General features: G+C 43.7%; 1 protein-coding gene and 1 long non-coding RNA gene across 12 annotated transcripts in view; one reads left to right on the forward strand and one right to left on the reverse strand.

Moving 5' to 3' along the window:
• Positions 1-5,750: 5,750 nt before the first annotated feature.
• Positions 5,751-12,645, reverse strand: LOC110468929 (uncharacterized). 5 transcript variants are annotated; one of them, XR_014954302.1, is made up of 5 exons: positions 12,479-12,643; positions 11,920-12,154; positions 10,702-11,795; positions 10,191-10,300; positions 5,751-9,620 (listed from the first exon to the last, which is right to left on the reverse strand). It is a non-coding gene; the product is annotated as an uncharacterized LOC110468929 (long non-coding RNA). The 5 variants fall into 5 exon arrangements; XR_013339710.2 differs by having other exon boundaries at positions 11,551-11,795; positions 12,479-12,632; XR_002465167.4 differs by having other exon boundaries at positions 11,551-11,795; positions 11,920-12,068; positions 12,479-12,629.
• Positions 12,646-12,805: 160 nt separating this feature from the next.
• Positions 12,806-26,011, forward strand: part of SIPA1L2 (signal induced proliferation associated 1 like 2) — a 129,863-nt gene continuing 116,657 nt past the window's right edge. For 4 of the 7 annotated variants that reach the window (XM_021527120.4, XM_085576789.1, XM_085576792.1 and 1 more), the window contains exon 1: positions 12,806-13,067. The gene's annotated coding sequence lies outside the window, so the exon portion shown is untranslated. Of the gene's footprint in view, positions 13,068-13,514; positions 13,537-26,011 lie in introns of those variants that run through there. The other 3 variants (XM_085576791.1, XM_021527122.4, XM_085576790.1) reach the window with 2 other exon arrangements.

Raw genomic sequence — 26,011 nt, forward strand, 5'->3', positions numbered from 1 at the left:
GTAAACTGCAGTTTATGAACCTGCATAAGGTACCATAAAAAGAGGATAAATTAGTAGTCCTAGTATAAATATCTTTTGCAGTAAAGTACATTCCTTCATGCTGAGAGCTGCTGAAATAACAAGTTTTGATAAGCTTGCATCCACAATTTTTTTTGTACATCTTCCTCTTTCCACAGTGCTGGTTGTGTGGCTTATTTAACAAAATGTAGCACACATTGTTCTGCACCCCTTGCAGCCTCCTGGCAAAAGAGACAATGTTCATCTCAGGAAATTCAGAGTTGCTCAAGGGTTTGAGTCAACTTTTTTTGAGTTCATTGAACAAATATTTTATTTACCTGGAGGAACCATCAGATGCAGCATAGCAGATGGCTAGATATTAGTGCTTTGCCTGTAAATATTTTAGAGACAAAATACAGTGCATAGCTTTTTCTTAACTTTTCTTTTCCTTTTTTGGGCAGCTTAAGCTACATGAGATGATTGTACCCACCGTAGCTTCCCATTGCTGCCAGATGACCAAAAAAGAAAACTTGAAGCTAAATTTGGGTGTGCTCTCTCTTTTGGAATATATTTAATATGCAGTTCCCTTTTCTTTCTCAATTCAGGCATAGCTTCTAAAGCATATCTGTGAATCACTCTTAAAAGCATCAACCACAGCCATTTCAAAGCATTACTGCTTAACAAATTCAAAGCAGATTGACCTGTTTGCCTATGCTAAAGCAGTTTAACTGACTTGTTAATTTTAGGTGATGTTTCCAGACAGTAGCATTCTTACTTCTAGAGCGTGATGGATGTGATTTTGATGCCCCCAAGTCATAATAATAATATATAATTTTACCTTACATATACTAACATAACATTAAATATGAAGAAGTGTGTCACCGTCAAGCCTTACGTAAACTTGTTTCAGGCTCACTCAGTACACTTAATTCTGTTCACTCCCCATTCTCATTTCTCTGTTCCCCTTTGATTTTCTGATAGTCTTGTCTGTTGTTTCAACAGCACATCCTGTCCTCTAGAACAACTCTGTCACCGCTCCTTGCCTTTCCAAATCATTCTGTATGGGATCTTATAGTAGTGAAACCTGTTGTCAGGTGTAAAACTTAGGTACTATTAGAGAAACAACACATGTTGGTTTTACATCACCTTGAGGTTCCTCAGTGCTGGCTGATCTTCCAGTGTCCAAAGCCTACAGATGTGAGGCTAGCAGAGAGTTGTGGGAGGTTGCTCACACAGATGCACTATGATAGAAATAGAAATTGCCAGGAAACTATTTTAGGTACTGAAAACAACATGCATTTTAAAAAGGCAGCACAGAGCTGGTATGATGCCTAGACCCATAGGAAGCTTCACTGGGTAGAGCATCATGGCTCTGCAGCTTTCTGCAGCTTACTGGGCCAAGCCCTGTCCTCTGTACAGCCCCTGCTGAATCCCAATGCTGCAGCCTCAGAGAGGGAGGAAGCAGGGTGAGGCACTGGAGACCTGCATTCATTTCTCACCTGTGTCAGGGATTTAATTTCACTTTGAATATGTCCTTATCTTCTGTTGCTATTTCCATCTGTAAAATAGGGAGAACATGTTCCAACTCCGTATAGAATAATTGTGAAAGTAAATCCAAGAAAACATTTAAATACTATTATAATAACTAATAATGCTGGTAATCCTATTTATGAATGGGGTGGAACTGAAGTTCCTATTTTTACACAGGATAAAACTTATTCCATTTTCCTTTTATAGTACTCTTTACTTTTCTAGAAGTATTTCTGGTTTCCTAATTAAATAGTTTCACAAAAAGAACTCTTCTCCTTTGCTAGTGCATTGTAACCCAACAGTAGAGCACTGTTGGGTATGTGAGGCTCCTGGGTATCATCTATTGGTCGTTGATTTCTTGTGCTTCAACTTCAGGCAAGATATGTGTGTAGTCATTTAAAAGAAGACCATAATATGTAAATAAAACATTTTATTTTGGGATCATTCAAGATTCAAAACATTACCTCTGCCCTGTGCTTGATTGTATTCCCACCAGAGGTGGTAGGAGCTTTGCTGCTAGTTCTACAGGGAATGGGTCTGGGATGGACTAACTGTGATATTTAAAGAGAAACATTGCCAGCTAAGTAATAACTTCCAGAGCACAAGGGAAGGCAAGCATGTTTTGTATGTTTCTGTTGGAAAACACAAGACTCTGACTAGTCCACACAGCTAGGGCAGACTGTGGAATTAACATCTCCTATGCTGGGGTTTGCTAAGCCATTCTGCAAGAAGGCCTCATTCCACTAAGTCTACTTTTGTCTTCGTCTATACTCCTGGCTTTCCTTCACCAGTGCAAGGCAGGTTGGCACCTGAGCTGCCACATGGCATCCAGTAAAAGGAACTGTCCTCATGTAGGTAGCCAGAGACGGCAGAGCTAAACCTGGTTTGCCATATTTAGTACTTAACTAGAGTGGGCCTCAGTTTGCATGAGAAAAGATGGATGTCCTCAGGACAGATTTAGGAGTATGCACAGAAGCATTATCTCATGTTACTATGTCTTCATTATTTCAACAGTGGCCTGTTTGAACTGGCTGTAAGACAGCACTTCATGAGGCATTAGGTGTAATTAAAATTAGCTTTTGGCTGCCAAAATAAATAACCAGACTAACATGCATTTTCCTTTTTTTTTTTTTTAATTCTTTGTTTTTGTCTTTGTTCCTTTACTGAGTGGTGCAGTGGTCCTTCAGAACTTCCTTTCCCAACCCTTCTCAAGTTAGGGTAATCTGAAGCAGAGAGTGGGTGATCACCTGCAGTATCTGGGCTTGGTTCCATCCACAGTAAGAGCAGATGCAAAATGAGGTGAGAGTTCCTGTTTGGGGAAAAGTGAAAAGCACAGTGCAAAAACAAAAGCCAATTTACAGCTTTTCTGTAAGTCACCATGGAGTGACATTGTTTTGACAGGTGGGAGGCAGTACAGTTCACTGTACTGAGGGAGATATTCTGAGTAGCCAGAATATCCCTGTGTGTGTAAAAAGGAAAGTAGGCCAGAGGAAGTCTCCTAATACAGTCATTCTTGCTCAACAAAATTTAGAAGATAGTATCTACCAAAATACCAAACTCTCAAAGCAACAATAATTAGGAGATTACCTGAGTATCATTACTTCATTTACCAAGTCTGTGAAAAACTGGAGACTCAATCCACATGCCTGCTCATTTTTGGCCATTCTGCTGAAAGTAATTACATTATCAACCAACCAGTCAAACAGGCAAAACGCCATGGTGAATGCTACCATTTCACAGATCTATTTAATGGATGAATGACCTTTTTATTTTGTCAGCATTGGACTTGTAAAATTAAGTAAAAGCAGAAAAACCATGAAAAAAGTGGGATGGAGATGTTTGCTTTATCCTGAGGCACTATGCAAAGACAGGCTTTTGACCAAGTTTGTACTAAGAAATGCATTTGACTAAATACAGCCCTGCATGGATGTTTGTGCCCTGAAAGCACCACAGCTCTGTGATTGTCACTCTGCCAGACTGCACAGACCTAACCCTCAGGTAGGTATTGCCCTGCACTGCCTGGCTGGCATAGCTCCTGTGCTGGCACGCAGACAGCCTCCCCAGGTTTACATCAAATCCATGGTGATTTGTAAATGTGCCCAAGTTCTCAACCAGTGTGACATTTTTTTATGCAAAGAGGAAGAGCTGTGAAAGCTGAGTACCTTACCTCTCTTTCCTTTTCTATCTATCAGACTTTTGGTGTAAGCCTCCAGTAGAAAATGCACTGAGGAAAATGAAAAGATTTTTACAACATCAGTGAGCTTTAAATTACACCGAAAGAGCAAGGTTATGTGGTTGTCTGTCTGTTCCAGTTATCCAATGTCCACAGTGGCAGGCTGTCAAATCCAGTAATCCACATTGAATAAGCTTCTAGCAAAAAATGGAAAAACAGAAGTAACAAATGATAGAACCGAGGGGAAAAAGGAAAAAACCCAAACCAGTTGATTTGTTCTTAAGTTTCTCAATTACCAAGCAGTTAATGATCAAGTAGCTACAACTGACAATATCAAGACTCAGCTAAGGCCTTGTGTGTCTGTCATAATTTCCCTGTGGTGCCCTACTAATGGGATCAACCAGCGCAGAAAACCGCTTTTCCAGGCCTGGCAAAGGGTGTGTGTCTCCTAGTGGCTGAATCATTTTGCACACCGTGGCCACCTGGGTAGCAGTGCTGCTCAAACTGACACAGCAAACCCAGCAATAAAGCTCTGCTGTAATGTTCCCTCTTGGGCTGACTACCCCACATTTCTACTGCTCAAGCTTGTTGCTGCCCCTGCAAAGAGAGTCTGCCCAGAGCAAACACACATCTGAGCAATGCTGACGTTGCCCTGGCTCTCCTGGGGCACCAAGCCTTGCTGCCAGAGTAGTGCAAATAAGTCATTGACAATCAGACAATCAGGTCTGAATCACAACTTAAACGCAAAGAAGCCAAAAGGTATTATCAAGGTTTCTTCTGTGGCCTGTTCATTTCTGAGCAGAGTGCTCAATGAATTCACAAGTTTTAATGCAGTGTCAGAAGAAACATAAAGGTAATGTTATACTACTCCAAGTGCCAGGTGCAGAGTCATAGCAGAAAAACAAACCTCACCAAACTGTTAGATGACTCATGATATATGAATCAGAAACTCTTTCTTTCCTACTACACTGTTACCAATTTAGCAGGCTGCAAAACAAGAAAATGGAGCTGTGGATGACAAAGAAGAGATAATTTGTGAAGAAAAGCCCGCAGCTTGTAGTGTAGATGAAAGACAAGACACATCAATTAAAAAATACCAGGAGACACACTATGTGGGTGCAAGGTGTGTCCTGATTCTTCGAGCATTTGAGCAATTAAATCCAAGTTATCATTCTTTCCAGTTGTTTTATGCTGTGAGCAAAGCAGGTACCTTCTCCAAAGACCACTAGTAGGTACGTTAGATACTAGCAGTGTTTGGCACCAAATTAAAAGCAAGCATGGATTCTCTTATGATCCTCAGTTTGCATCCTTTGTGAATTTTAAGGGCAGAAAGTGTTTTCTGCTAGAAAACTGTAGAAAATAGTGCTATCAGTGGATGTCGTAGCACTGAACAAAAGTAAAAGTTCTGACGTTATTAGGAGGCCCATGTTCAAGAATATTCACCTTTGGTTCTCTCATGTGGGCCAGATTAGCCAGTGAAATGTGTTTCATGTGTATGTGATCCAAGAAAGTCTTCATCACCTACATGACACCAAGGACAAAGAGTTAAATAAAGCTTTGGGCCATGTGAGAACCATCAAAAGTAAGTGAATTTGCATTTTGATTCCACTAGAAATAGTTTGGTGAGCTAAAACAAATCACTTCTCTGAGATTTGTGATTCCTCCTGTGAATTAAAATATTCTGTATTACCATTCCAAATGGTGGTCAGCAGAACAATGCTATATAATAGGCCCACAAAATAAGTCATGATTGTTTCCTGTCTTTCTGCTGTTTCAAATGGAATACTTTAAAATGAGAACTGGGAGATGTGAGATGGAATAGGAGCATAGATTCTAAAGGCACAATTTGAAAGTAACAGAAATGGTTCAATAGAAACTTAACAAAGATCCTTGCTTGCAGAAGGCATCTCCCTAGGGTTCTTGACAGTATGGCATCTACATTCTCCTACATTTCAGGAATTTAGAACGAGCTCAGAGGGAAAACAATTCAGAGAAGAACCACGAAACATATTATGGAAAATGAAAACGAGATCATAGCAGAAACCTCTCATTGCTGTATCTATGTCCTTTATAAAAGAAAGGACTGAGGAGTAACACAGTTACTGTCAGTAAGTACCAACACTGAGCACACAGCGTGAATGAACTTTTCAATATAGTGGACAAAAGTATAACAAGATACATTAGCTGAAAGGTAGACAGTTCAAACTAGGAATAAAGCACACATTTTTAACACTGAAAGTAATTGAAACAATGTACCAAGGACTCCAGTGAATTTTCCTTTAGTGTACATTATGTATATAATGACTGGAAATTTTTCTAGAAGACACATAACTGAAACAAAAATTAATTCATAGAAGTTCAATGACATGTCATATACAGGAGGTCAGAGCAGATTATCAAAAATGGGCCTTTGGAGCTTTAAAGTCTAGGACTTTATGGAACATTGAAAAAGTATTAACTAATTTTCTTCAAGTAGAATGTCCTTAAAAAAGATCAATTTCTCTATCAATGGATTTTCCATACTTCTCAGCACCGTCTTAAGTCTTCCCCAAATAAATTAGTTTGGTGTGGTGAGATCAATAGTGATTTCATAGTGCCTTCTCTTCTTCACTCTACCTCAGTTATTAAAAGAACTACCTAGTTTAAATATATATAATCTTTTATTCCATTTGAGAAACAACCCAGCCTACTATATCTCATTATAGCATCTTAAAATGAAAATTTAACAAAGAAATACCAAAACCTTTAAACTTCTTTAAAAATTAGCTCAGAACATTTTTCTATTAAGAACTATGTATTTTTTAATTTTTTTTTTTTGTTTCTAATTTCAGATTTTTTTGATGTTACATCAAGTGCAAAAGTTTTGGTCCAGCCATGTGGAAAATAATCTTTATATGCTTTAATTGCTCTGCTGATTCTCTTTCATGTTTCAAGGCTTGTCATGTGCTAATACCAAGTCTGGAAAATGTCAATCCCAGAAGATATGCTTGTCAAATTAATAGCAACAAAAAGAAACAAAAAACCCAAAACAATCAAACAACCACCACCACCACCAACAACAACAAACAAAAACCAAAAAACAAACCCCAAAAAGAAGAAGAGTGGTAATATTAAGAACTGATCTCAGTGATAATTATAATGACATTTTAGTGTATATTATCAATTTGCTTGACCTAAGATGCAGACATTATGAGAGCTGCCAGCAGAAGTTGCCCTGGAGATGTGCTGAGGCAGCCTGTCTTTTGATGCCTAGACTGTCTTTTCTCCCTGGCTGACTTCATTCACACACCTCGTCATGCCAATTTACTCCAGTTTTTCCCCTCCCTCCTCAGCAGTTGGATGTTGCAACCTGTTTACAGTGATGAGATTCCCTTACTGGGTGAACTTTCTGTTACCTGGAAGGAGAAATTCCTTGGGAATTAATGTGGTCTCAGTATCTGTGAAACAGCTAAGGGATTAGAGATGTCTTTTCAAGACACTGAAGGTTTCTGATAAAAACCACAGCAGCACTCTTCCAGAACTGCTGAAGAGTACTGATCCCATAAAAAACTCTGAGAGATTTTGCAAGTAAATGTGACCATCCATGTTAGCTATTGGTTAATATTGCTCCAGTCTCAGTGAAAAGTGATGTATGCAATGGCTGCAAATGTCACATGCAGCTCTACTCATGCTGCTGCAGGGAGTTTATGCTTTACCCAGCATGACAAGGCATAAAGAATTCGGACTGGGAATATCCAAGGTAGAATGAGATTAGCATCTTTTTTTCCTGCATCTGTCTGCATCTCTTTTTTCTCATCTGTAGTCTTGAGGTTTTGTGTCCATTGAAAAACCCTCAGGGGTGAGCTGAAGTAGAAATGTATGGAGTCAGGCACACTCTTGTCCCACTGCCACTAGAAAGAAGTCACTTGGTGATTTTTCAATAGCTCCTCAGCAGAGCAGTGCCCACAACTATCTTGCTCTAAAACACTCTTACCTTTGGAGATACATTCACTTCCAGGACACCCTGCTTCCGCTTCCTATTACATTCAATTGGGGTGAACCTGGATTTCTGTCTGGAGTGCATTTCAGTGAAAAATAAAATAAAATAAAAATGGCCTGTCACAAGTGAAATAGTTCAGGAATTAGTGAAGTATTGTGGACTTATAAGAATGGTTTCTTTCCACAATGAATGGAAGCCAAAATGGCTGTGAATCTCATTTCAGCATCTAGCAAAAAAATCTGCCAGCCTGGTTATAGTAAAGATGATAATATTATGTTGTTTAATCTTATCTGGATATGTCCCCTCTGGTGGTTTCCTGCTGGTAAACCACAGAGAAGAGAGGCAGTAGTAAGTAAACTAAAGGAAGTGAGATGAAATATAGTATGCTCTTTTGGTTAGTAGGGAATTCATGAAAAGGATATTGCTAATTAAAACCAATGGTATTTTCTGCCATCAGCTTTCAAAACTAGTTTCAGAGGATACAGAGGATGTTTTGTTTCACTGAATTGCTCGTATCTTAGGGAAGCCACTGGGATGAAATATTAGTATTGTGGTAAACTCCGCTTGCACTTTGGCAGCAACATGTAAAATAAGCACTTTACAGAGTTTGAGTACATGGTTTCACCCATATAATGTCCAAATGAAAGGGCAGCTTGGGGTTAGAAGAACAAAATCCACTCAGCCTATTCTGAGGTATAAAAAACTGCCAAATCTTAGTGGTTACTGGAATAGGAGTTCTTGTATGTACCAGGCTATACAAGTGTGGCTCCAGGGCTGCTGGATCTATGGAAACATGGAGTCTGGGGATTTGCCTGCTGCGCTGACCTTCAGACCAGCCTGTGGATGGCGTGGTGAATCACTGGGAGCCTGTGAAGCCAGAGCTGCCTTGCTGCTGCTGCTCACAGCCTTCCTCTGGTTGACCAGAGAGAGTTGAAGTTGCTCCAAAAACCTAGCCAGAATTCCCAAATAGAGCACCTCACCTTATTAACTGCATTAGGAAATACTGAGCAACCTCAGCAAAAAAATTTGTGAGCGAGATGACATCTTTATGTATCAGTGAAATCTTGTGCTCAGCACATGCTTACTTCATCTGGATTCTAGGCTTATGCACAAGGCTGAGGAAACAAACCTAAACTTTCTTCAGCTTGCCTATTTCTATTTGCCTTCTGTCAGCAAAACAAGCCTCATCATGTGGCTACCGGATGTCTTTTCCCCCTCCCACACCACTTCCAAGGATCTCAGTTGGACCCACTTTCCTAAGAACGAATGAAGAAGTCCAGTTTTTTTGTTAGAGTTGTCTTTATGTCACTGGAAACAAACACTTAGTAGGCGATGTTGGAACAATTCCTTGTGTGCTAACAGTGTCTGAAGACTAGTTTCACATGTGGCTGAGCTGGGTACTCTGAAGTTAAATATCAACAGGAGAAGTGAAGTTAAATATGAACAGGAGAAGAGAACTGCAGGAAAAAGGTGGCACCCATCTTAATCAGAGCTGCCCAACATGTAGTCTGTGGGGTGTCTTCTGTTTGATTTCTGCTTGCATGCTACTTGTGTAGCTGAGCTATTATAATACCTTCTGGATCTATATTGTCAAAGGCTGAACTGTCCTGCTGTGATTTATCCCAAATCTGTGGCGAGTGTCCTTCACTAGGCAATTCAAGTAAATACATGCATCCTGCAAGAATTAGAACCTGAATCTAAAGTCAGTGTCCTCTTTTTTTCCATCCATTTCAATTGTAGGTTTATCAGTTTTTAGTTTGGGCAAGGGATTCCTCTTGCTCCATTTGCTCTTGTGCTTTTGAGGCTTGAACATTCCTTTACAGAAACAAGAAGCTTCTGTTTACCTCTTTTCACCTGTGTTCTGGTTTCTGGCCCTTGTTCTTCTCTTGTTGACTCCCTGAGGGTACACAGATGGTAGCCTGGAAGCCAAAAGGAATGGTACTGGAGGAGTGAGAGAAGAGTGAGAGAGAAGGAAAAGGAGTCAGAGAGGGGGAAAAAAAAAAAGTTAAAAAATAAATTAAGGAGAAAAAACCAAAAAAACAAACCAAACAAAACCAGTGATCACAGCAAGATTCCAGACTGTCCTAACAGCAAAACCCTAATATGTATCAGTGTGCTGGATCTTGTCAAGACACAGGTAATGATTATTTTTGGGAATGCAACCTAAACACCATTTAGAGTGTTGGCTGTAAATGTTTAGACCTGTTAAGTAAGTCAGTTATCACAGTTCCATCATGAAGTACATTCTGTCAGCTGAGAAATACTTTTTTTTTTTTTTAATTCACAAGCATTACCACAGTTTGTCTGTTTTTTAATGGTGGATGTCAGCCTCAGAGGCACCACACAGCAGACTGCCTAAGCATTTCTCACATCCAGATGGAGCCCCTTTAGACAGGACAGTGTGCAGAGGGGTGAATGCACCCTAAGTGCAGGAAGGAGTTAAGCTCACCACTGCAGTCGGTAAGGACTGAGTTGCAGTTTTTTAGAGGATAAGGAAATGCCATGACTTACAGATAAGATGTCAGGTTTTTGAAGCATAATGTTCTTTAGGATAGTAGGTGAAACACCGAAATAATATTGGAGGAAGCTGATTTGCATCCGAAGTGCTTTATAAGACGAGTCTTTAAAAGAAAACAGAGTAAGTATATGCAAATATTGTTCTTAGCATGCAAAATATTACAGCTATTAGTACAGTGTGCTGCCGCCTTCCTAAGTTTGCACATGAAATATAGCCAAGCTTATGAAAGAACCTTTTAGCTGCACTGAGGGTGCAGGCAGGAGAAAATCAGCCGCAGCCGAGGTGGGTCAGGCACTCCGCGGGCGAGTTCAGCAAAGCGGAGCGAGAGCGCGGCCCCGGGGCGGCCCCCGCGCGGCTGCCAGGGGACACCTGGCGGCGGAGGCGGCTCCGGCCGGGCCGCGGATGGGGAGCGGCGGCCCTGCTCAACCAGCTCCCCTTCGTGCTCTGCTCAACCAGCTCCCTTTCGTGCTCTGCTCGCCCAGCTCCCCTTCGTGCTCTGCTCACCCAGCTTCCTTTCGGCGCCAGAGATGCGGCGTGCGAGAGGAATGACAACAAGAAGAGAAAATTCAGCAGTTGCTGCGGAGTCTGTCCTCGGAGTGAGAGAGACTCATCGGAACAAGCAGCCAGAGCCCTCTAGTACTGAGGACTTAGTCAGCACGGAAATCGGAGACAAGCCCTGCCTGTCATACTCTGTAGACATTCACACCTTTTCCGATTCCCTCTGTTTGCATTTATATTTTCTGTCATTTTGTCATTTCATTCCGTTTTAAAAGAATGAGCCTTCCAGGAAGGACACTGTTTATAACAGGACAAAGTGAAAAATACACCATTCCTTTCACTTGTGGTGCATTTTCTGAGGCTTTTTTTAGGGCAATAATAATATTATTTCTGTGGTCCTGTCAGTACAGAGACAGTCTGCTGCCTAACTGGACTAGTGATTTTGGGTAGAAATTATAGGATTCTAAAATAACATTTCAACCAAAACAATAACACTCAAGCGAGCATCCAAACCCTAACTAATGAATGTAATGCTTGCCAGTGCTTTTAATCTTGACACCTCAAAGTATGTTCTAATAAGCCTGCATGAACCTATGCTTGCATTTAGGATTGTGGACTGTATTTCTTGATGTAAAATGTACATTAAAGGAACCGTTAGATGCAATAACCCAAAACTTGGCCTTTGGATCTTTAGCATACACGTGGCAGTTCCTTTCCACTATAGTCTTCTGCTCTGCTTCCAGCAAAAGGTAGGCAATGAGGAGACGTTTTTTAGGCAGTGGAATATTTGTAAATGTCAACATTCAGCCTGCTTGCCAGAGCTGAATGAACTGGTACAACCAGAAAGTTACTTACCCCTGAGAGGTGGGTATGGGTGGAGGGGAAAGAAAGCAAGAGAGGACTGGAAAAACATAAAAGAATCCTGGATTGTTTCTGTAGGGTTCTGTAGGAGTAGACTTTATTCCAATGGTATTGCAAGCCTTGTCTTTTGGGGTAGCAGATGGGAGCAGCCACATCAGTCCTGATAACATCTTCTATTTTGCAACCTCTGTGTAGAAGTGGGTCCTATTATTACAGATAAGGTTCTTTGCAGAACTAGCCTGCAGAGTAAAAATAGGGAAATTAAAATTCTGAAAACAGCCTTTGGTTTGCTTATCAGAACATGCTGGGGAGGTGGAGGAAATGTGGGTATCTAGCCACGGCTTATTTGGCAGGCAAACTAACCTGTTCAGGGCTGCACAAGACAGAGGAGAAGCTCCATGCTCCTGATCCACGTGAAACTTATGAGTGTATGCAGGAGACAGAGCACATAGGGCAATTCCGAGAACTCCACTGCCATGTGTTTCTTGTGTATAGGTATCCCCGGTTTCAAGCTGTGGGTAAGAGCACACACTAAAGCCGTGCGGACACAGCAAGCCCGGAGGCACTGAGACGGATTTTCGCTGAGGCAATGCAGAGCCTGTAGATTGACAGAGTCCCAGTCACCCCGCGGCTTGCCACTCCGGGAGCCTCAGGAGCCCGAGGGCGGCAGAGGGGCAAGAGTGGGGGCTGAGAGCGGCCAGACCGGGCGGAGTTGTCCAGGGTCTTGAAAGCGAAGCCCCGTGCGGGGCAGGGACAGATGCCGGGCCGCTCTGCCTCGGCGCAGCTCCGCCACGCTCGGCTGGGCACGGCAGCAGCCGGGGGGCCCGGGCCAGCTGAAGGACCGGGCGCTCACCGGCTCGCTGCCGGGGAGGGCCCTTCCCGGGGCCTCCCATGCTCTGCCTCGCTGCGTCCCTCACCCCACCTGTTGCTCGCTTCCGATCCCGAGCTGGCCGCCTGTCCCCGCGGAGCCCCGGGGATCCCCGTCCGCGCCCCGCCGCGGCGGGCGAGAGGCGGCGGGGGAGGCGGTGTCAGGCGGGGCGCGGGGTTTGGGATGCGCGACAGCGCCGGTGGCCAATGCGGAGTCGGCGGTCCCCCGGGGCCGCGCCGGCGGAGCCGCGGGAGGCGGGGCCGGCGGGCGGGCGGAGCTGGGGGCGTGCGGGGCCGGCGGGCGCGGTGCGAGTGTCGCTGCTGCCCCCGCCCTCCCGCCGCCGCCCCGCCCTCCCGTCCGGCGGCGGAGCCGCACTCCAGACCCAGCGCCGGGCGGAGCGCGGGGGAGCTTCAGGAAGGGGTGGCGGGGGAACGAGAGGAGGAGCAGCGGCGCTCACGCCAGCCCGCAGCACCCCGCAGCACCCCAGCGGACGGCCCCCGGTTCCGTGCAAGGCTCCGGCGCCCCGCGGGTGGCGCGTCCCGCGGGAGGGGAGCGGAGCGCAGCGGAGTGCGCGGGGGGCATGGGGGTCCCGCGGCCGGAGCAGCCGGAGCGCGGGCAGCAGCGGCGGCCGCGGCAGCACCAGGTAAGGAGCGGCGCCCGCCGCCGCGTCCGTGCCCCGCGGGCGTGCGAGTGCCTTCCCTCCCGGGAAGGGCTCGGGAGCACTTCAGGGAAGGGGGTGCTGTGGAGGCAGACCCGTTTCCTCTTCCCTCGGGTGCCTTTGGAAGGGAGGCTCCGTTTCTCCGGGCTCCGCGGGAGGACGGAGAGCTGAGGCGGGTGGGAAAGCGGCGGGGAGGCGCGAGCCCCCCTTCCCCAGCGGCGCCCCGTCCTCGCCCCGGCGCGGCGGGCACCGTGTGGCGGCCGGGGCGACTCGCTCCGCACGTCGCCTTTATAAATAGCGATGCGATCCGCCCCGTAGAGAATGGCCGCGGGGGCAGCGGGGGCGTCCGCCGGGTCGCCAGTCACCTGCGGGGTGGTTCTGCCGGCGGGTGCGGCAGCCCGAGCCCCCCGCTCCCCTCTCCGAGCCTCACTCCAAGAATAATGGCAATTGCGGAGTAAGTTTGCCCGGATCGGACATCTCTGGGGAGAGCTGCTGCTCAGAGCGGGCACGGTGCAGCGGGGACCGCCAAGCGCTTGGGGTATCAGAGGAAAAGCCTCTTCAGCTCGTGCAGTTTTCGTAAATGATTTAAATCCCTCTCCTTTTTTTTTGGTTGCTGGATACAAGGCGCAGGCTGCATCCTTTTGCACTCTTTGTTATCTTGTAATACTCTGATAGCTGTTCGGGGGTCCGTTCTCCAAACTTGACGTTCGGTTCGTGAAATAGCAGCAGCTCGGCTCAACTTTGCCTCAGATTTGATGCTCGTGGCTTCGCACCCCTTCTGTGCTGGGCGGCAGCGCTCGGCTGCGCTGTGCGAGCCCCTGCGGATGGGGAAGTAGCGTTACCCAGGCTTGACAAAGGCAACACCGAAGCTGACAAATCTCAGATATGGCTGTTAAGGTTCACGAAGTAGGTCAGTAAACTACCTTAGTACTTGGTGCTGCATTGTTTTAATACATCGGTAGTTTGAATACTTGCTTTCAGCCTGGCTTTTCTAGAGGAAACTAGTTTTGTTTTTTTTTTTTTTTACGATGCAAAAGACATGCAAAGTTAAAGAGAATTGCACATGTAAATTTTCCCGAGCTCTTTTGTGCGCAGTTTTCACTTCTGAAAGTTAACACTAGATGGCTTTCTTATATCAGCTATCCTGCAGGGGAGGAAAGCATGTAGTCTGTCTCTGCAGCCTGCTATTTCTATGTTTGTCTTTTTTTTTTTTTTTTTTTTTTTTCTTCACGTGAATAGTAAACTATTTTCTGGTCAGTTCTGCACCGATGAGACACGAGCAGATTTGAAGCTTTCTGACAGAAATCATTGTTTCTATTAGTTCATGTTGATGCTTTAGACTTTATTTTATATGTGTGTTACTAATATGTAAAGAAAGTTTGTTTAGTTGGAAGGTAACTCTGCATGATATTTACGTTGCTATAAAGAAAGGCAGCTGAAACACAGGATGTTTGAAAATGGGGAAAAGCCAACAATTCAGCCTCAGTTAGTTTGATGGATTTATTTTAAAAGGGACCACAGCTCATTAATATTGTTTGTTCAGCTACTTTCCCCCTAGATTCTGTACCTAGCTATCTTAGACTCAGACGTTTTGGAGTTTGATTCAGAGGCATTGTGCTTCACAGCCTGCTGGATATAGAAATGCCTAGGCTTGATGCCTTATTACTCTATTTCTTGTGCTTTTACAAAACTTTGCCTTTTGTCAGTGGGAATGCATTATTTGGCCTCCATTCGCTTCTTCAGTGGTGGCTCTGAAATACTTAAATCTTCGAATTTGATCTTTGAAATATCTTGTATTATTAATGCAAACATGTTTAAATCATCAAGAGCTCTAATGCATTATAGATATTTAAACATCACTTAGGGTCCACAACAGTTGATTTATAATTTATCCAGGATTCATATAAAGCTAGATTTTGGGAGGTCTCTGAATGTATTGTCTTGGTTTTGTATGCCCAGTGGATTACCTTAGCAGGTCATGCAGCACTTACATGTAACCAGAAGGAATGCTTGTAAGGATGCCAGACTGTTTCACCAATCCTGTTGGATCAGTTAAAGACCATCTCATTCATATATGCCAAGGATATAAGGTGAAGCATAGAGCTTAGAACTAAACAAAACCTTAGTTCTTTGTAGCTGGTGTTTACTTACTGTACATGTCAGAGTATTTTTAAAGGTTTATACTTTTTCCTGAAAGAAAGATAATATGGTCTTCTTTTTGTAGGCATTCATGACATGCCATTACTCAAGTGTATTGTGAAATACTCTTGCAAATGAAGAGAGTCAAATGAGGAACTAAGCAAAGCAGTGGTCAAACAGATGGCAAAACCATCCTTTTTTTTTTTTTTTTTTTTTTTTTTTTTTTCTGCATTTGACTTTTATGACAGAACCGACAGTTCATTTTTTCACTTCCAGCTTCATACTGGAGATAGGGCATTGCACCTAAGCTCTTTATCTGCAGATCACCTGTTCAAACTGCAGGAGAAAGGAAGTATTTTCGCCTTGCCTGGAGTTAGGATTATATTTAGATGGTTGGATGTTAAAATATTTTCAGTAGGTTCCTGCCTTTTACTGCTGAGAGATCTAGTTTGGTAATATAGGGGAAGAAATGCTATGCTATTATGATAATACAAGTTACAGATTGTGGAAAGAGGGTGGGGCACTGGGTTATATACTTTCTCACGTTAGTCATCCAAGATTACCAACAGTAGCTGTTTTCACAGCCTGAAATGAAACCTGGGTTTGACAAATGCTCTTTTTCCATGCAATTTTAGCTTTGCTGTTTAAAATGCTTTGCAATTGTAAAATGTTTGGGTAAGCTGGGTTGTGGATCAGTGAAGTGGAGGTGGCTGTTTATTTTCTGGATGTTGCAGTATTGCCCTCAGAGTAGAAATCTTTTTTGTATTAGGTAACATAATTTATATTTGATTACTTAAAATGTTACATCTTGCAAGGTCAAGACCAACTTGAGTTTGTCTCTTTATTTTCAGCACAATTTTCGTTCTTTTATAAATCTGGAGAGTCCACGGAGTTTAAAGTAGTGGTGCCCCCGACAGTCTTTTTCAGCCCTGGTTTTTCTACCTGAATTTTGAGAGAAGAGTGCGAGAACTGTCTATTGAATGAAAGAATCCAATTAGAAGACTTTATGAGGGAATTTGTATTTAGTAGATTAAAAAGTATGTTTCACAGTTGTTTGTTTGCTTGTTTGTTAAACACTAGTTGTTTACATAAACTGAATTAAGATTAACATTAATTCCTGATGACATTCAGTGATGATGTCATATGACTGGTTAGATTTTTAAGAATTGTCAGGATTTCACATGAATAGCTGTATTTTTTGGGTTTTCTTTTAGTTTGTTGTGAAAGAGCAAACTTAATATTAAACATCTGATTTATCCTGACAGAAGTAAATGAGAGAGAACCTGCCTGTCTTTGTAGTAAAGCACTGACCCCAGATTTGAAGCCACTTTGAGACATAATTGAATGAGCAGAAGACTGAAAAGGATTATTATAATTGGTGATACTCTTCTAGTTTTTAGTTAGACAGTACAGCAGTAGGCAGAAATGTCATTGTGATTAGTTTGCACCATAGTTATTACTAGAAGATATGTAGGCTCTTGTTTGGATCATGAAACTGTAATTACATCAGCAGTTAGCTACTCAAGATTTTTAAGTGGATTCTTCTGGTTTTCTGGAATTTCTTAAATAATGAGCAGTGCATACATAATTAAAGGTTTTGTTTTAAGAAGTGTCTTGAATCCTTATGGAGTTAGTGTTCTGAACATGTAGTAAATGTAAGCAGCTGCTGTCCTGTCTTTTTGGACATGCAAGCAAACAGCTTTATTGGATTTGATGCTTGTAAGACATTTTAAGAATAGTAGATGTTTGAAATGAAGTAGGCATGTATTTTAGTGCTGTTGGGGATTCTGTGTTCCTTTGGAAAAAGACCTGTAGCTCCTTTCCTTTTTTTTTTTTTCTTTTTTTTTTCTTTTTAAAGCTGTGACATGTTATGTAGAAAGATACCATAGCTATTTTTTGAAAGTGAGGGAATTTGGAAGGAGGCTAGAGGAGCAGTAGTAAATTGGCTTGTTGTTGCTGGGAGGCTGGAAGGTGGCAGTAGCTGAAGATGTCTGGCTGCCCCTCCCCCTCAGCAGCTTAAATAAAATTCTGAGCGCAGGACTTGGAGTTTTGCCATTGACTTTGAATCTTTTCTTATATAATGTCTTCATTTTTTGTTCTGGATCCTGCAAAGTTGCATACCCAGCTCTGCAGTTATTTGTGCAATGCTCCTGTATTGTTTACTGTTTCTTCTTTCCTCCCCCTCTCCCTTGGCTGCCTGAATTCTCACTGGCATAGTGGCTGTGGATTGTGATAATGCCTGCCTGCATTTATGTGTATCATGTGTCCTCTAACATAAATCCCATCAAATTGTTTTCATATAACTTACACCTGTAAAATTAATATTGTGAAATACCTATGCTTCAAAAACTACCTAAAAGATTAAAGATACAAAGCTCTCATAAAACTCATCAATTTGCCCTTCCATTTCCCTTTAGGCTCACCAATTTTTTTTAAACCTGATACAAACTGTGATTAAATTTTACAAATTACAGGAATAGATTACAATACTTAAAATGTTTCTATTAGGAAAGGTACTCTGAGAACATCAGGCATTCTATGGCAGGTTAATTTAAATGCAATAAAAAGGTGTTTTAATACCTTGATAAAATTTTTCTAGTAATTTGGCATTTTTGGTGTTTAGTTTTGAATTGCCTTTTCTTTTTTACACTTTTTAGTTCCATATATATGAGATGGAAAGGAATTTTTGATTTTTACAGTCATTTCTGTAAAATCTGATAAATTTTGAAGGGTTATGGCAATGAAATGGCAATTAAGGTAAGGGCAGGCTGAAACATTCTAAAGTATGTCTTTATAAGTGCACATAGTGTTAACATATTTTTGCTATTTTTTTCCCTTTCATGTGGGGGAGTAAAAAGAAGTACTGAAATGAATGCATAGTTAGCAAAATTGTCATTGCAAAAACCAGTTCTATTTCCTATATTTTGTGAAGAAGGCGTTTGTAAAAAATAGGACATTTCAGTCAGTTAGGGTTTGTCCAGGTTTGTTGTGTTTGTTTGTTTGTTTTTTTTTTCCCACCTGAGAGTTGCAAGTTATTTTATCATTCTTCTCTGGTTGTTCTCATTTATAGCTTTCTGTTCAAAACTAATTACTTTCTACTTCTAGATATCTAAACTGCATTCAAGGAAAAGAGCACTCCTCTGCTTCCAGTGTTTTTCTGGCTTCTCAGCACTGAAAATTAATACTTGATACATTTTAGCTTGAAACCCCATTGTAATACTAGTGTGATACAAAGTGGAAAAATAAGTGTGGGGGTGGAAAAAAAGAACAGAAAAGTGTGGCTGTGTCTGTTTATACATTCTCATACCTAATGTGCATATCATCAACAGTGTGTAAGTAAGCATATGTGTTTTGCTGTGCTGGTCTTGCTTATTGAAGTGCCAGCTGCACTTGAAGAATTAGGAGCTAGGAGCAGTTTACAGTGATCAGGTTGTCTGTAGTGTTCTGCTGTAGTAAAGTAAGCCTAGGTTTTATTTTGTAATGTTGTCAGGACAACAGCTTATTATTCTTGCTCCTCTTGGTGTTTCCCTAAAGCAATGGAGGGAGCTTTCTCAAAGGCAGTGGCTACCTTGCCTCACTGGGCTGCAGGATTGCTAGCTGTGATTTGGGTTCAGCAGCATGCTCTGGGTTTGTTGTGTAAAAATTCTAATTGATGATGAATTCAAACCCAGTGTGAGAATAATTTTTCTTCATTGGGCTAATGTAAAACAACCCATTGTATTTACAAACCCATGTCTTATTTTTTCCGCAGTATTGTAATTAATCTTCTGTTCTCTTCCATCTGAGGCTCAGAAAAGAATGTTTGAAATTTGACGGTATGAAACTTGTGATAAGAGTTGAGACAAGGTAGGAATTAGTTTAAAGCTATGTCAGTGTGCTACAGTCTGACACTAGAGCTAACAAGTGAAATCAACTAGGAGTTTCTGTTAGGTTGAGTTTGTGATGTCCTTGACAAAAACATCAGATGAAGTTGGTGTTCAGTGATAAGCCACATAGTAACTGTTGAGGTGTTGGCATTTTTAAGAGCTACTGTTCTGTTCTTGTTACATGGTAAATTAGGAAAAGAATGAATGCTGTTAAATACAGCAAACTAAATAACTACAAAGTAATTCTCTGAGTATCATCATTTTATGTAAGAGGTGCAAATATTTTTAACTGCAATAACTTTTAGATTGTTGGGATGTTCAGGCATGGGAAACTTGTTGGGATGTTCAGCAGGGAAGATCACATGAAGAAAGCTTTTAAATAGCTGAGGATTTTAGAATTATTTTTAGTAAAATATGCTAAAATATGAGATTTACTTTAGGACTTCCATAGCCTCCTTTATATTATTGTTATAGAGGGATTTTTTAACTTGATCCAAGTTCTTTGACCTGGATTGAGCTGAAGAAGTCAATTAAGCAATGTCCAGGTACTTAAAATCTTTTTATCAAAACCATAACCTTCTATTTCAAATTCTTTCCAGACAACTGAAACAACAGTCCATTCACAGAATAATTTGGCAGAGATACACAGGCGTCTGCATTCAGTCCTGGAAGCTGCATGACAAAATTAGAAACTATCGGGACAAACCTGTTAGTGTTCAAAACGTTTTCTCCCTTGTCTGGCTACCACTTTTTTGAGCTCAGGCAGGTACTCCAGAGGTGGGTGTCTTCCCTCTCTCAGATCCTCTGCTGTTTCCATCCCCTCCCCCCAAATTTTCTTAGTATCTTCATACATGTCTTTGAATCACACAATCTTGTTTGTATTGGAAACCATTTCAAATGGCTATTTTTTAGAGTTGATGAGATGAGGTGGGGTAAATACAGTGATTGGGGTAATCCGTAACAGTTACAGTGTGTGAACAGGCTTGCTCATTTCCGCTTCTTTAAATGTAGGATTTGAGCAGTTTGTTACAAAAAGCAATCAGAATAGATGAGATTATCTAAACTGGTCAAGAACTGTATGGGTGGTTGCTTGGAGTGCTACACTGAAAAACCTCAAATATAAATTGAGCTCCAATATTTTCTATATAAGATGAATTTTCTACTGATAGAGCAGAGGGTTTTATTGACATTCTGAACCAGGATGCTTAACCTAGACCCCTGGAAATCATAGCTTCTGGTGGAGATTTCTGAGTGAAGGGCAAACACTACTTCATTAGTCTGTGCGATTGTCAGATTTGGTAATTTTCCTAATGTCTGCTTCTGTCACACTTTGAATGCTTTGTGCTTTTTCTCCATGCTTGTTTAAGCTTTGAAATAAAGTTTCTAGGAGCATAACTACACTTGAAACTTTATCTGATTCTGCAGAGTCAAATAGGCTCAAAAGATCTTGAGGTGGAGGGAGGTGTTGCACTGTATGAGTGCATAAGCCTTGTTTCCTTAGGAAGTAAATAAAAATTGGTGACCATTTTTTCTGTTATACTGATCTGCAGCAAATAGATACTGCATTTGAAAACTGCTTTGTTTTTACTTTGTATTTTACCGCTTTATTTTTTAAAGTATTGTTACATATATAAGGTTACATTATAACTAACAATGTATCAATGTACTCTGCCTGGTAGTTGATGTACAACCTGTGTATTTGTATGCACAAATTGCTAATTGAATATGTACCTTTGCTTTGTGGGGGCGAGTGTTAAAATAGAATATTTACACATATATATAATAATAATAATTCTTTCTCCTGAGGAAAATAGATACTTAATAGTAATGATTTTCTCTTTCTTATGTAGGCTGTACCCAACAGTATCAATATTCCTACCCAGTCATTTACCAGTGTTCAGTATGCCTGTAGGTCAGAGGTATTTAAAGTTGCAAGTTAGATATTTTCTTTGTTTCTATGTCAGCTGTCTCAATTGCATCTCTCAGTGCAGTTGTATGTATTTGTCTTGGTTCGACAAGACAGGAGTCTGTGAAAGAGGGCAAAGCCTCCTGTGCAATGGAGAACGGCAAACCCCCCTCCCTCTGAATTACGAGGATCTTTAAATTAAAAGGCTCTCAGGCAAAGATATGGGAGTGGGAGTAACAATTCTTTACTAGGAGAAAACTAGACAACAATTTAAAAAGGCAAATGCAATCGGTACAAACAAAACCAGTGAAAGAAAAAAAAAAGTCCAGAACCTGCGGGGTGCCAGTATCAGTTCTACTGGGACAATTTGCTTCCCTTGCAGTGGCTGGTGAATTGTAGCTGCAGTGGTGATCTCTAGAAGGGTATAGTTTCCCTCTGAAGATCTGGTGGCAGTGGGGCCGGTCTTCCTCTGCGCTGGGGTTGCCTCTGAGCTCCGCTGCCGTCGCCTCTGCGCGCCGGCTGCTTCGCTGCGAGTGCCGCCGAAGAGAGAGAGAGCGAGAGCTGCTTCCCCAGGAATCCCGCGAAGAGAGAGAGAGAGAGCTGCTTCTCTCGGAGTCCCGCGAAGAAGAGGGAGAGAGCTGCTTCTCTCGGAGTCCCGCGAAGAAGAGGGAGAGAGCTGCTTCTCCCCTCTGGGTGGGACCCCCTTCATTGAATCAGTCGAAGGTGTATACACAAACCATTGTCTCTGAGAGAGATAACAAAAAACCTGTCCAACCGGTTCGCCTTCGACAGATGGCAAATGGAATACAAGCTTATCTTACAACCCAGGACATTATCCACCCCTTATTCTATTTCCATCTGCACACCATGAAATCTTACACCCAGTTCTCTCTTAAGACCAAGTTTCCCTGTGGTACACAGCGGGTCTCCCCATCTTCCTGCATTACCCACCAAGTGTAACCAGGTCCTTGAGCAAAGACAATCCCACGAATGGGTTGGTCTTTGCCTGAGGTGGGATTAATCCAAACAGTTTTCCCTAAAATACCTTTCATATGTACTACAGGGACCTTATCTCCATCTACTGCGTGTAAGGGTTCTGACTGAGCAGGGCCAGCTCGATTGACAGACCCCCGGGTGTTGACCATCCAGGTTGCTTTTGCCAGGTTAATTTCCCAGTTTCTAAATGTTCCCCCACCAAGTGCCTTCAGGGTAGTCTTAAGGAGTCCGTTGCACCGTTCAACTTTGCCGGCAGCTGGAGCATGATAGGGAATATGATATATCCATTCGATACCATGTTCTCTGGCCCAGGTGTTGATAAGGCTGTTCTTGAAATGGGTGCCGTTGTCAGACTCAATTCTCTCAGGGGTGCCGTGTCTCCACAGGACTTGCTTTTCCAAGCCTAAGATGGTGTTCCGGGCAGTGGCATGAGGTACAGGGAAAGTCTCCAGCCATCCAGTGGTGGCTTCCACCATGGTCAGCACGTAGCGCTTGCCTTGGCGTGTCTGGGGCAGTGTGATATAGTCAATCTGCCAGGCCTCCCCATACTTGTACTTGGACCACCGCCCACCATACCATAGGGGCTTCACTCTCTTGGCCTGTTTGATGGCAGCACACGTCTCACAGTCATGGATAACCTGGGAAACACTGTCCATGGTTAGATCCACCCCTCGGTCTCGTGCCCACTTGTAGGTGGCATCTCTGCCCTGATGACCTGAGGCATCATGAGCCCATCGAGCCAGGAACAACTCCCCCTTATGGTGCCAATCTAAGTCTATCTTTGACACCTCTATTTTTGCTGCCTGATCTACCTGCTCGTTGTTTCGGTGCTCCTCATTAGCCCGACTTTTGGGGACATGGGCATCTACATGACGGACTTTCACCGTCAGCTTTTCCACCCGAGAGGCAATGTCTTTCCATATATCAGCAGCCCAGATTGGCTTTCCTCTACGTTGCCAGTTGGCCTTCCTCCACCTTCCCAGCCAGCCCCACAGAGCATTGGCTACCATCCATGAATCAGTATAAAGGTAGAGCTTTGGCCACTTCTCCCTTTCAGCAATGTCCAGAGCCAGCTGAACGGCCTTGAGTTCGGCGAGTTGGCTCGATCCACCTTCTCCTTCGGTAGCTTGTGCAACTTGGCGTGTGGGGCTCCATACGGCTGCTTTCCACTTCCGGTTCATCCCTACAATGCGACAGGAACCATCAGTGAAAAGAGCGTAGCAGGTCTCTTCTGCTGGTAGTTGGTTGTATGGTGGAGCCTCTTCAGCCCTTGTCACTTGTACCTGCTCCTCATCATCAGTGAGACCAAAGTTTTCACCTTCTGGCCAGTTCGTAATTATCTCCAAAATCCCAGGGCGATTCAGGTTTCCAATACGGGCGCGTTGAGTGATGAGGGCAATCCATTTGCTCCATGTTGCGTCAGTGGCATGGTGGGTAGTAGGAACCTTTCCTTTAAACATCCACCCCAGCACCGGTAGTCGGGGTGCCAGGAGGAGTTGTGTTTCTGTGCCAATTACCTCCGAGGCGGCTTGAACTCCTTCAAAGGCAGCCAAGATTTCCTTCTCTGTGGGAGTGTAGTTGGCTTCAGACCCTCTGTAACTTCGGCTCCAGAATCCCAGTGGTCGGCCTCGAGTCTCCCCAGGCACTTTCTGCCAAAGGCTCCAGGACAACCCATGGTTCCCGGCTGCAGAGTAGAGCACATTCTTGACCTCTGGTCCCGTTCTGACTGGGCCAAGGGCTACAGCATGAGCGATCTCCTGCTTGATCTGGGTGAAGGCTTGTTGCTGCTCAGGGCCCCAGTGGAAATCATTCTTCTTTCGGGTAACCAGATAAAGAGGGCTCACAATCTGGCTATACTCAGGAATGTGCATTCTCCAGAAACCTATGGCACCCAGGAAAGCTTGTGTTTCCTTTTTGCTGGTTGGTGGGGACATAGCTGTGATCTTGTTGATGACCTCAGTGGGAATCTGGCGCCGTCCATCTTGCCATTTCACTCCCAGGAACTGGATCTCTCGGGCAGGTCCCTTGACTTTGCTCTTCTTGATGGCAAAGCCAGCTTCTAGTAGTATCTGGATGATCCTCTCACCTTTCTCAAACACTTCTGCCGCTGTGCTCCCCCACACAATGATGTCATCAATGTATTGCAGGTGTTCTGGAGCCTCACCCTTTTCTAGTGCAGCCAGGATCAGTCCATGGCAGATGGTGGGGCTGTGTTTCCACCCCTGGGGCAGTCGGTTCCAGGTGTACTGCACGCCCCTCCAGGTGAAAGCGAACTGAGGCCTGCATTCTGCTGCCAGAGGAATGGAGAAAAACGCATTAGCAATATCCATGGTGGCATACCACTTTGCTGCCTTGGACTCCAGCTCGTACTGGAGTTCCAGCATGTCCGGCACAGCAGCGCTCAGCGGTGGAGTCACTTCATTTAAGCCACGATAGTCCACAGTCAATCTCCATTCTTTGTCAGATTTGCGCACAGGCCAGATGGGGCTGTTGAAGGGTGAGTGGGTTTTGCTGACCACCCCTTGGCTCTCCAGCTCCCGAATCATTTTGTGGATGGGGATCACGGCATCTCGATCCGTCCGATACTGCCGGCGGTGCACTGTCGAGGTCGCAATTGGCACGCGTTGTTCTTCCACCCTTAGGAGTCCTACTGCAGAGGGGTTTTCTGACAGTCCAGGCAAGGTGTTCAATTGCTTAATGTCTTCTGCCTCTACAGCGGCTATTCCAAAAGCCCACCTGAGTCCCTTTGGGTCTTTGTAATATCCGTTCCGGAGGAAGTCTATGCCTAGGATACACGGAGCATCTGGGCCAGTCACTATAGGGTGTTTCTTCCACTCCTTCCCAGTCAGGCTCACCTCAGCTTCCACCAGAGTCAATTGTTGTGATCCCCCTGTCACACCAGCAATGGAAACAGGCTCTGCCCCCACATGTCCCGATGGTATCAGAGTACACTGTGCACCAGTATCAACTAAAGCATCATATTTTTGTGGCTCTGATGTGCCAGGCCATCGGATCCACACTGTCCAGAAGATCCGGTTTTCCCGTGCCTCTCCCTGGCTAGAGACAGGGCCCCTCTAACACTGGTTATCATTCCTTCCCTGGGCATACATACTAGAGGTCCCTTCAAGGGGGTCTGACAGATCGTACCCACAAGCTTGGTCACGGGAGGTTGAGGCTACCTTCACTTTGGTGGAACTCCCCCGGTTAGAGTTTCCCTCCTTGAGTTGACGGACCCGTGCTGCCAGGACAGAAGTGGGTTTCCCATCCCACCTCCCCATGTCTTCCCCATGGTCACGCAGGAAGAACCACAGATTAGCCCTTGGGGTGTACCCTCTCTCTCTAGCTGGGGATTGTTGGGTGCTGATTCTGGGGCCTGTGACTCTCACGGGTGCTGTATTAACCTTCCTTATCTCCTCCCTCATCTCCTCTTTAAACTCCTTAATCACAGCTGAGATATGAGCCTGCATTGGGCCATTAATCATACTCTCATAATTTCTAAGTTTGTTGGCAACAGAACCTATTGTCTCCCGGTGGGTGTCAGCATTGATCGTTGCAATGAAGGTGGCGTATTGAGATGGCCCAAGATTTGCCAGACTCCACAGCATTTGTCCCGTACACCTGACCTTGTCAGGATCATTATTGTGTCGTCCATCCCTCCCAAAGAGTACCTCCAATACTGCCACTTCTCTCAGCTGTTGGATCCCTTCCTCGAGGGTCTTCCAGCGCATTCTATGATGGTGCTCTTGCATTCTCTCTCTGTGGATAAACCTCTCCCTGACACTCATTAAGAGCCGCTCCCAGAGAGAAAGGGACCCTGGTTCCCTTACAAAAACCTGATTTATACCTGAGTCCTGGGTCAAGGGTCCCAAGTTCCTTGCCTCACCACCGTCCAGCTGCACGCCTGTACCCATAAGATCCCAAACCCGGAGTAGCCAGGTAGCATAAGCCTCACGCCCTCGTCGCACAATGTCTTTATGCAGATTGCGAAGACTTTCGTACGTCAGGGACTCGGTGATGATAGC

Source organism: Lonchura striata, chromosome 3 (assembly GCF_050655825.1).
Source record: "Lonchura striata isolate lonStrDom1 chromosome 3, ASM5065582v1, whole genome shotgun sequence".
Taxonomy (NCBI): Eukaryota; Metazoa; Chordata; class Aves; order Passeriformes; family Estrildidae; genus Lonchura; species Lonchura striata.